Here is a 10,503-nt window from a genome sequence, read left to right as displayed (position 1 = left end):
CTTCCTTTCTCTTCCTCTTCAACCTACGGCCACACCACCATCTCTTTTCTTCCTTCTCTTTTCCTTCTCCAATCAACTTCACCACCGTCTTCCACCTACACCGAACGTCAAGCAAATTTTGTCCTATCGTCGCATCACCGTTAGCCCGAGTCACTCCGGTTCCGTCACGCCATGTATGTTTAGATCTGAATTGTTTGGTTATTTGTTGCACCGATCCGTCTCCGTTAGAATTTGATTCTCCACAATTTGGGTAAGTTATGGAATTTACATATAGAGTGAATTGAATGGATTAAATTGTTTGTGGAAGTGATTGATTTCTCTTCAATTATGTTTAGGTCGGTTCGTTGCACTTTAGTTTGAAAAAGAAGCTTAAGTAAGGTTATAAGGTAAGGAATTCTCTACTACTGGACTTGCCTATAGTTTTGAATTGTGCTGTCTGTATAGTTACCTCCGATTGAGTAAAGATGTTGAAACGATATATATATGTATGGATGTAGACTTGGTGTTGAATGTATGCTGTGAATGACTGAAAAAAAAAATATACATGGATTGATGTAGACTTGATGTTGAATGCATATTGTGATTGTCTGGGAATACATATATATATGTATGGATGTAGACAGGACGACAATTGTAGATTGTGTTTGTATGGAATGTGGATGTGAACTTGTGATTGTCGTTTAGATTGGGTGTAGGTTATACTAAAGTATGGTTGCGTACTGATGAATTGAGGGGTGTTATGACTATATAGTTTGATTGACTGATGTATTGATATGTTACTGGCGGACATTGGGCTAAAGTGAGATAGGTTGACTATTAGGGTGTTAAGTGAAAGGATTATATGTTGAAGTAGCTGGATTGTACTATGAATTAGTGTTAAGATGTTTAGAATGGATTGAGGGGAAAATTGTTAGATTTCTATTGGGTAGTTACCTTGCAGGTGTCCTACGGGATCACCACCTGATATGTTCATCCTTCGATAGCACTAGACTGATATGTGCATCCTTCGGGAGCATTAGACTAATATGTGTTTCTGCGAAACACTAGACTGATTTATGCGTCCTTTGAGGCGTTAGACTGATTATGTGTATCCTATGGGATCACAAGACTGTGACTGTGCAGGGTACCCCAATAGGAAGTTAACAGTTTCTTTTTCCCCTAACGGGACCAATAGCGGGTCTCTTATTGGGTATGTTTATACTCATCCTTTCATGTTTAACTATTTCAGGCAAAGGTAACAAATGAGGTAGACCGACGAGGGACAAGAAGGAGACGTGATTGCCATAAGGGAAGGTCCTTCAAATGCTTCCGCTTTATGTTTCTTGTTTTTCCTTTGTACATGAGGTTGTTTAAAAATTTTGTGATGGAACTGAGTTTACAAACTGTTGTTTTGTGAATAGTACTTTTAAAGTTTTGGTTATTTGAAATAGGGCCCAAACTTAAGTTTGTTTTCTTTGATCGTATGATTTCAAGTGAATTTTACTATATTTTGTGTCAATCAAGGTCTCTTTGTCAAAATTAATGACTTCAACTTAGTTAGAAAAGTTGGGTCGTTACAACAAATTTTAAGTATTAATGTAAGAATTATGTACTTCATTATAAAGGTCGATAGTTTAAAGTTTTTGACGATAATTTACATGGAATTACAGGATCAGTTACCACTATCAATAGAATCACTTACAAATATTAACACGATCGTGTACCGATAACAAGACGATTGTTTACACTATTCAATACGATCACCAATATCATATGATCGTGTACCCATGTCAACACGATAATTTATTTTAATCAATATTATCATTTACCGTTGTTAAATGGTCGTTTATCACGGTTAATAGGATCGTTTAATGTATATTATTTCATTGCACGATCGTTTACTTATTCTTGCATTGTGTTTAGTATTATCATTTTGTACATTTTATTCTTTTATTCAGTAATAAATGTATATCTATGTCTATCTATTTCTTTCTATCACAATTAAATACTTAATTTTATTTTATTTATTTTTTTTACAGATTATAATGTCTTTTCCTATTGTTGTTTTTTACGGAGGTCAATGGAATGGATGTAATATTTATGAGAATTACTTAGTTGCTGAAATTTTGGTAGGTGTCCGAGTCAGCTTTAATTCTCTAGTTGATTTAATATGTGAACAGATTCAATTGGATGGATAAGTAGAATTATCTGTTTTACTTGATTTTGGTAAAAGCAAGGTCCAACTGTGGTGCCAGTAAAGAAAGACAATGATGTGGCTTGGTATTTATCTTTTGCTAAAGATGCAACTAATATACATCCATTAGTTGCTCATGTAACTGTTGATTTTTTTTAGAAGGTCTTCTTCTTCTTAGAGAACTACCTGTAGCTACCATGCTTAGTTCAATTAGAGATGTATTGCAAAAGTGGTTTGATGAAAGAAGTAAAGCTACTTTTACAATGAAGAGTTGTTTGACTTCTTGGGCTGAGAACGTGTTGCATTTAGAATAACATGAAAAGTCAAGAATTTTATTGGTAAGGTTTTTTTTTTTTTTTTTTAATGTTTGTATCTCAGGTAGATATAAATAGACTGCTATTTTTGTCCATCCGATAGAAGAGATAGATAGAGATAGCTATCAATGTCTATTTGTCTCTATTTGTGCATGCTTTTTTTTTTTAATTTTTCTATATTTGTTTTATGTATTAGGTTGATCCAATTAGTATGACTGAATAGAAAGTAATGGATGATACAAAATGATAATGTGATTTATTTATATTGGTTCTAATTTGAAATATTCAAATTTACTTTGGAAATTAGTATAATTAGTATAATATATAATGATACATTATAATATAAAGTTTATATGTTAATGAAACTTTATTATATAAATTTAATTTTAGATAAAGTTCAAAATTAATTTATGAGAGATAAAATATTTGAATGAGTTCAAATATTAATTTAATGTGGATTTGTTTCATATTAAAACTATTAATTATGAGATAAAGTTATATTTGAATATGATTCAAATTTAACTTAAGTTAAATATAAAATATTTAATTTAGTTATTAATTAATTGAAGAATTAATTAATAGTTTAGTTTAATATTATTTAATTAAATTTGATTTAATTAAATTAATATAAAACTATGAGGTATTGGAGAGATATTCATTCAATAAGATTTAAATGAAATATTAATTAAATATGATTTAATTAATTATTAACTAATTGATTAATGGTTAATTAGTTAGTTGATTTGAAACTTCTATTAATTTAATATTTTTTAAGTTAATAGAATCCTATGATTTTCTCCTACCCCGTCTCCTACTCAATGAAAGAAAGAGAGTTATAAATATGTAGAAGAAAAACAGCTTTTCTTAACCAAAATAAAATCGATGATTTTCTTTTCTGCAAAATAGATTGTAACGACCTAATTTTTCGAATTAAGCTGAAGTTATTACTTTAAGACTAGATTCGTCCTTTAACCATAAGACTTTATAATTTAAAAAAATATATTTTTTAACAACATTAAAGAGTTTTTATTCGGGCTCTATTTCAAATAAAATTTTGAAAGTGTAAAAGTATCGATAATAAAGAAAGTTCAAGAACATAAAAGTCGTTCAATCATGAAACCCAAAACAGTCTCAATTACTAAAGAAAACCAAAATAAAAAAAATATAAAGTAGAAGCAATTTGAAGGACATTTCCCTATGGCAGTTTCGCGGAAAAAGATTAAACATAAAAGGGTGAGTATAAACATACCCAGTAAGGGACCCACTACTGATCCTGTTAGAAGAAAAATAAAATTGTTAACTTCCTATTGGAGGTGCCCTGCACTTTAAAAGTCTTGTGATCATGTAGGAATACACATAATCAGTCCAATGCCCTAAAGGACACAAATATTAGTCTAGTGCTCTGCAGAAAGCACATGTCAGTCTAGTGCTCTCGAAGAATGCACATGTCAGTCTATTGCTCTCGAAGAATGCACATGTCATTCTAGTGCTCTCGAAGAATGCACAACAGGTGGTGATCCTGTAGGACACCTGCAAGGCACACTACCCAATCGACAAAGCTAACAATTTTCCCTTAGTCCATTATAAACATTTAATCAATCCATTCCTAGTATAGTCAAACTACTCCATCATATCATCAATCCAACTTAACACACTTACGTTCAATCTATTCAATCTATCACAAAATCAGTTGATACTATAACAACACACCAGACAGTCAAGATATATATATATACATAACACCTTTCTCAGTTTACAAATACATTATCCATCGTATCTACTTCTATACCAGTAAGTTTACAAACACTAACTGTTGAGTTTCTACAGTAGATTCTTGAAGATGTGACTCTTGAACAGATGGATTCTCATGGATGATCACATGTTTGTTATTTTGATGGTCATCATTCTTGTCCAGATTGTGATGACTAGAATCATCACGAAGATCATCATACATGTTGTTAATATCATCAAACAATTGATTCTGATTCTAGTATAGAAAGAAAAAAGGATAATAAAAAAAAATAGTTACAAAATGATCGTGTATCCTTAAGCAAACAATCGTGTAGAATATCTAAACGGTTGTTTTACCAAGGGTGATCGATATTTTAGATGGGATATGCGATCGTTCATATGTGATATGTGATCGTGTAAAGATATATCAAACCTTTGTTCTGTCAGAAGTCGTGCTAAGAAGAGTTGAAAGCTTGTAATAAGATCCATCAAAACTGAAAGATTTTACATCAACACGTTCCTGACACAGTAATGCAGTATCAATGAGCATCAAATTACGTGAGATACGTATTAGAAAATATCTAACTGCTCAGTTAATTTTTTATGGACATCAAATCACCTTTTTTCAAGCTTAAGGAAGGAAATGTCGGCACTATATATGTCAGAGTTGTGCATTGCAATGGAAGTGCCAACACGAGGTGATACATGTGTGTCTTTCTGGGATGTAAATGCCACTCCCCGACTAGGACCAACATAGTCTTAGGGAGAAAGCATGCTAGGAATTGGAGTTGTGTCCTCAATTTCTTCAAGGGACTTGAGCATTTCTTCTTACACTAGAATGTCTCTTGTTCAGAGAGTTTATAGGATTTCTCAAGGCCATTTTTGCATACTTAACAGCTCTTGACAACGGTAGAGAGTCTAACTCTACACTTTCAGGGGGTTCCAACTCCACCACTCGCTGAGCCAAAGATAGAGACGAATCATTAATGATCCAGTAAGCAACATGAAACCTTGTAATTTTGGGGTCAACGGTAGTCCCTCCCATTACTAGCTCAACACTCAAACGGAGTCTCCTTATAAAATATAAAATAATACAGACACAAATAGTGAATGAAATCTTGTGACGTAACAAACACAAATTTTAGGTATACTGCAATTTGACTAAATATTGAACAAGAAAACCCAAGGGAATACACAAAAATCCAACGTTTTTAGGGTCAATTTGGAAAATGGCAAAACTACTTTTTCTTTTCAATTTTAGCAAACAACATTTTTTGTGCGTGCATGGTATTTTATAAAATACTAAAATATTCACCTTCTCCAACTATAATTATTTCGTTTCTACGTTATAATTAATTTATGTTATGTATTTATCAACTTTTAATTATTTTTTACCTGAAAAAGATACATCATTTTTTCTTAATATCTCAGGACTCAATTAATTGATTCAAGATTTTAATTTTATTCAATCTTACTAATTTCAAAATAACCTAATTAAATTTCAATTTCAAAATAACAAAATTATTATTTTTCGAAATTTGAGAATCTCAACGATAGATTTTGTATAAAAAATAACTTTAATTGAATTTCAAAATTAAAAAATATTAACTTGTTCGCACACAAGCACACGCGCACACGTGCACAACGCACGCACACGCACGCACACACACTCATCCACACACGCACACGCACACGCACATATGCACACACGCACAAAGATGTGTAAATTAATTAAAGTTAAAAAACAAATACATTAATTATGTTTAGAAAGAGTTTTAAACCATGTTCATTTGACTTAATAACATTGATTAAAATATAATTTCTATCAATATTGGCTTAAAAGTGTCATTCGTGTAATTATTTCAATATAATGCGGTCTTATCCAATTTTACCAACAAAAAACAAATCGAATATGGATCAGTAGATCTACACTCTTTGTCATAAGAGACATAACAACGTTTTTAGGGGTCATTTTGAAAAATGACAAAACTACTTTTTCCGTTGAATTTTAGCAACTAGCATTTTTTGCACGTGCATGGTATTTTATAAAATACCAAAATATCAACATTCTTCAACTGTAATTATTTCGTCTCTACATTGTAATTAATTTATGTTATGCATTTCTCAGCTTTTAATTATCTTTTACTTGAAATAGATACATCAACTCATATCATAATATTTTTCTTAATATCTCGAGACTCAACTAATTAATTCAACATATTAATAACTTTATTCAATCATACTAATTTCAAAATAACCTAATTGAATTTGAATTTCAAAATAACAAAATTGAATTTCAAAATAACAAAATTATTATTTTTCGGAATTTGAGAGTCTCAATGATAGACTTTGTATTAAAATAACCTTAATTGAATTTCAAAATTAAAAAATATCAACCTGTTCACTATCTTTATCTCAAAATAACATTAATGCCTTAAATATCAAGATAATTAAATTATTATTTTAAAATTGGAAGAAACTCAACATTAAAAAATATTAACTTGTTCGGACACAAGCATAGAAGCACTGCGCACACACGTACACATGCACACTTACACGCACGCGCGCACACGCACACCTACACACAGACACCCACAGACGCACGAACCCACGCACACACACATGCACAAGTGCACGCATGCACACACACACCTATCCACACGCACATAAGCACACACACATGTACAAACGCACACACGTGTACGCACAAACCTTATCTCAAAATAGTTCCTATTTTTGCTGACAGTTTATTTTTTGCCATCGATAGAGGATCTTCCAATAGACCTACGTGACGGTGTGTGTTGACAGCTTAATTTCGTTGGCAAAAGAAAAGTTGATTATTTGTCATCGACAAAGGGTAAATTTCTTGTAGTGCATGTACATCAAACATATCAAATTTGTTAAGTGTACCAATGAAGTATAACAAGTTTATTAGTGGTGTATCACGTGTATCAAACTTATAAGTAAAGTCTTTAAGTGTATCAAACTAATCAAGTGTATCAAGGTCTCAGGGGTATCAAGTGTATCAAGAAGAATCAAGTGTAACGAGAAGTATTATGTGGAACGAGAAGTATTATGTGTATGAAGATGTTTCAAGTTTGTATCAAAAAGTATCGAGTGTATCAATGAGTACCGAGTGCATGAATTGTATCTATCAAATGTATCAAGTGTATCAGTAAGAAGTATCAAGTGTATCAAGGGGTATTAGGTGTATCAGACGTGTATAAGGTGTATCAAATATACATCAATAACGAGGACATTTGTGATATTTTACCTCTTGATGTGTGAGTTGGTCTTTGTTTTTGTCATTTTCTCAAATAATAAAGTATGTGTTCTATGGACTTAATTATTATAACTTATTTTGCCATTTTCGCAAGTGTCCCTTAATTGTAATACATGTATATGTGACATAATCTAATCAAACTAACTCATAAATGGACTTAATGTATCAAGAGGTATTAGGTGTATCAGACGTGTATAAGGTGTATCAAATGTACATCAATAACGAGGGCATTTGTGACATTTTACCTCTTGATGTGTGAGTTGGTCTTTGTTTTTGTCAGTTTCTCAAATAATAAGGTATGTGTTCTATGAACTTAATTATTATAACTTATTTTGCCATTTTTGCAAGTGTCCCTTAATTGTAATACATGTATATGTGACATAATATAATCAAACTAACTCATAAATGGACTTAATCTATCTCATGGACCACGAATTCTTCAATTACTTGCAAATTTGGTGAGTTCCTTCAAATGGTGGGCGGAGAGCTTAATTTTGAGAGAGAGGAAATGTCGTGAAGAGTACTTGCGAGAGAGGGGGGAACGTCGCCAGAGAGCATTTGCGAGAGAGCTAAAGACAGCGACGATGTGGGATGAAGTAAGGTTTTTTTCGGTCATTGTTCACAAGTGGGATGAAAGCTTCGAATTATTTGTTTTAAATCAAAAAGCGTATGATTGAAGGAAAACATTGATTTGTTTTAAATCAAAAAGCGTATGATAAACTCCAATGAAATCAAAAGTTCTTCTTTAAGATTTGGAAAAATATATTAGATAAACTCGGACGTGGTGAACGCGGTGAACGCAGACGTGGTGAACTGCGACGGACGAACGGTGAACACGGCAAAGTTAGAGATCCTCAGAGAGAACTTGCCATTTTCGAATGCGTAGAGACAAGTCTAGGGCTTCGAAGGATTCTTCTTTTCTATCCAAACAGTCCAAAGTAAGCCAGTTATGGACGGAGGAATACACATTAGAGAGCTCAATTATGGATGGAGGAATACACAACTTTTTCTCATGGTCATTTCCTCGTGGGCATTCTCTTCATGTTTCTTCTTATTCCGACTAAAATACAAGCACAAATTATTCTTCGCCTTCGTATAGGTTTGTTTGAAGAAGATTAAAAAAGTCCTTAATTTATCTCGACACTTCCAAAACCAGAATATAATACCCGTGCTAGATAAAATCCCTCTTTCCAAATAGTCGAACATGAACTATCCATGCATATCTTGGAATAAACAAGAGAAACCCTAACTAAACTCAAATAGAAAATACGCTGCAATCTAAAATATACTTAAAGAAACAAAAAGAAGTTTTAATGCTGTGGGTTTTTTACTGATCTTCTTCAACAACAAAATAACTCAACGCACAGTTCAATTTTTTCCTTCCACGAATTGTGTTTTTAAAGAGTTTTCACGTGAATTTATCTTTTTTGGTTCGACAAGTAACAACATGTGAATCCCCAAATGCAAGGTTTATTAAAAAATAAAAATATAATTTTTTAAAAAAAAATTATAATACCTAATTTTTTTATATTATTTATAACCTAATTTTCTGTTATTGCATACTTGAGAGAAATATATTTTTCAATTAGCATAATAACCTTTATATAGTAAATTAAATTTGTAGAATGAGAAAAGACCTTAGATCCAAAAAAGTTATTTATTTATTATTGGAGTGAATTGTCTAATTAATGTAGTTAATGGATGGTTTTGTAACCATAAAAAAATAATGAAAATAATTTTCTAAAAGAATGAATGAAAATTTGAAAAGTTAAAAGGTTTTAGGAATTAAAAAAAAATGGTGTAACATTATAAAAGACTACCAAATATACTGTAAGAGACATGCATTAAAGGAGCTGAGGCATGCATACTACCAAATATACTATAAATAAACCAGAATTCTTTTTTAAGAAAATTAAACAACTAATTAAATATAAAGAAGAAAGATTAGAAAATGAATGATCAAACAAACTATGACTCATTTATTTTTGACAGGTTCGACCAGTATCACCTGACAATTCATTTTCACCAAGAGAATAAACATGAGTAGCCTTGGAATCAAGTTCCTCCGATAAAAGCCACGGAGTTGATGGGTTAGAGACAGAACCAGAATTTGAGTTCAACGATGTGGATGGAAAATTCTGAAACTAGCAGCAACAGGAAGTTAAGATAACGAATTATTTTCAATATAGAAAGGCTAATTGTAAGAAGTTGTTAATGAAGTGTCCAAATGCATTATGGTAATATTGGGTGCAGATTGTTTGGAAGTTTTATCCGTGTGCTGTGAAGCACCACAGAGTTGAAGCATATGAAACCAGTGTTTATCTGACAAAAAATAGTGTCATGATCATTGCCTTTCCATTCCATAAATTTATGGATAGCAGAAGAAAGAGAACTCTCAACACATGAATCACCATAAAGACACACATGACAACATTATTTTGGATGAAGTTCTAATATTGCAACCATGGAGGAAAAATCAGCAAATCTTAAATAGATGTAGTAGTCCAAATGATAAAAGTTTGTCTCAAGATAATATTTCAGTAACTGCAGATGCATTGTGCTGAACCTAACCTCTTGTGTTTCACGGTAATGAACAAGGACAATGTGTTCAAAGGTCCTGAACAAAAAGCAGAAGCAAGTCATAAATTATATAAGTAGAACACGATATACTGCCACTGTCTAATTTCATTTTTCTTTGCTTGTGGCATGATGGGATAGACCCCACTGAAACAACTGGTAGCAAGCAATTTAACAATTTTCTTTCAACCATAACATACTTATCTAGGAGCCAATAACACCGGCGAACAAAGGTTGGGCTATCTAGTCCGTGGGCATAGTATACATGTATCCTTTCTACATTACCAACCTGCTGAAGAGAAAGAAAAGATTATCAAAGCACACATTTCCTTGGTTATTAAGGCTGTAAAAGAATGAAAATTACCATAAATCTAAACATAGTTAATATTAGACCATTGAACAACCTATAGATTCAAAAGGAAAGA

At 32.0% G+C, this 10,503-nt stretch overlaps 3 long non-coding RNA genes across 6 annotated transcripts in view; 1 reads left to right on the top strand and 2 right to left on the bottom strand.

Moving 5' to 3' along the window:
- Window positions 1-1,456, top strand: LOC116403513. Its single transcript, XR_004216287.1, has 3 exons — window positions 1-250; window positions 336-386; window positions 1,229-1,456. It is a non-coding gene; the product is annotated as an uncharacterized LOC116403513 (long non-coding RNA).
- Window positions 1,457-4,120: 2,664 nt separating this feature from the next.
- Window positions 4,121-4,962, bottom strand: LOC116403476. The gene is made up of 2 exons (XR_004216237.1): window positions 4,652-4,962; window positions 4,121-4,412 (listed from the first exon to the last, which is right to left on the bottom strand). It is a non-coding gene; the product is annotated as an uncharacterized LOC116403476 (long non-coding RNA).
- A 4,662-nt stretch (window positions 4,963-9,624) lies between these two features.
- LOC116403245 overlaps window positions 9,625-10,503 on the bottom strand; it is a 13,752-nt gene continuing 12,873 nt past the window's right edge. Inside the window, exons 5-7 of one of the 4 annotated variants that reach the window (XR_004215905.1) lie at window positions 10,279-10,367; window positions 10,073-10,118; window positions 9,625-9,639 (exon numbers count right to left, since the gene is read on the bottom strand). This is a non-coding gene — a long non-coding RNA (uncharacterized LOC116403245). Of the gene's footprint in view, window positions 9,646-9,808; window positions 9,824-10,072; window positions 10,119-10,278; window positions 10,371-10,503 lie in introns of those variants that run through there. The other 3 variants (XR_004215904.1, XR_004215903.1, XR_004215907.1) reach the window with 3 other exon arrangements.

This window comes from Cucumis sativus, chromosome 4 (genome assembly GCF_000004075.3).
Source record: "Cucumis sativus cultivar 9930 chromosome 4, Cucumber_9930_V3, whole genome shotgun sequence".
NCBI classification, from domain to species: Eukaryota; Viridiplantae; Streptophyta; class Magnoliopsida; order Cucurbitales; family Cucurbitaceae; genus Cucumis; species Cucumis sativus.
Note: the sequence above shows the minus strand (reverse complement) of the source record. Positions and strands in the feature narration are given on the sequence as shown.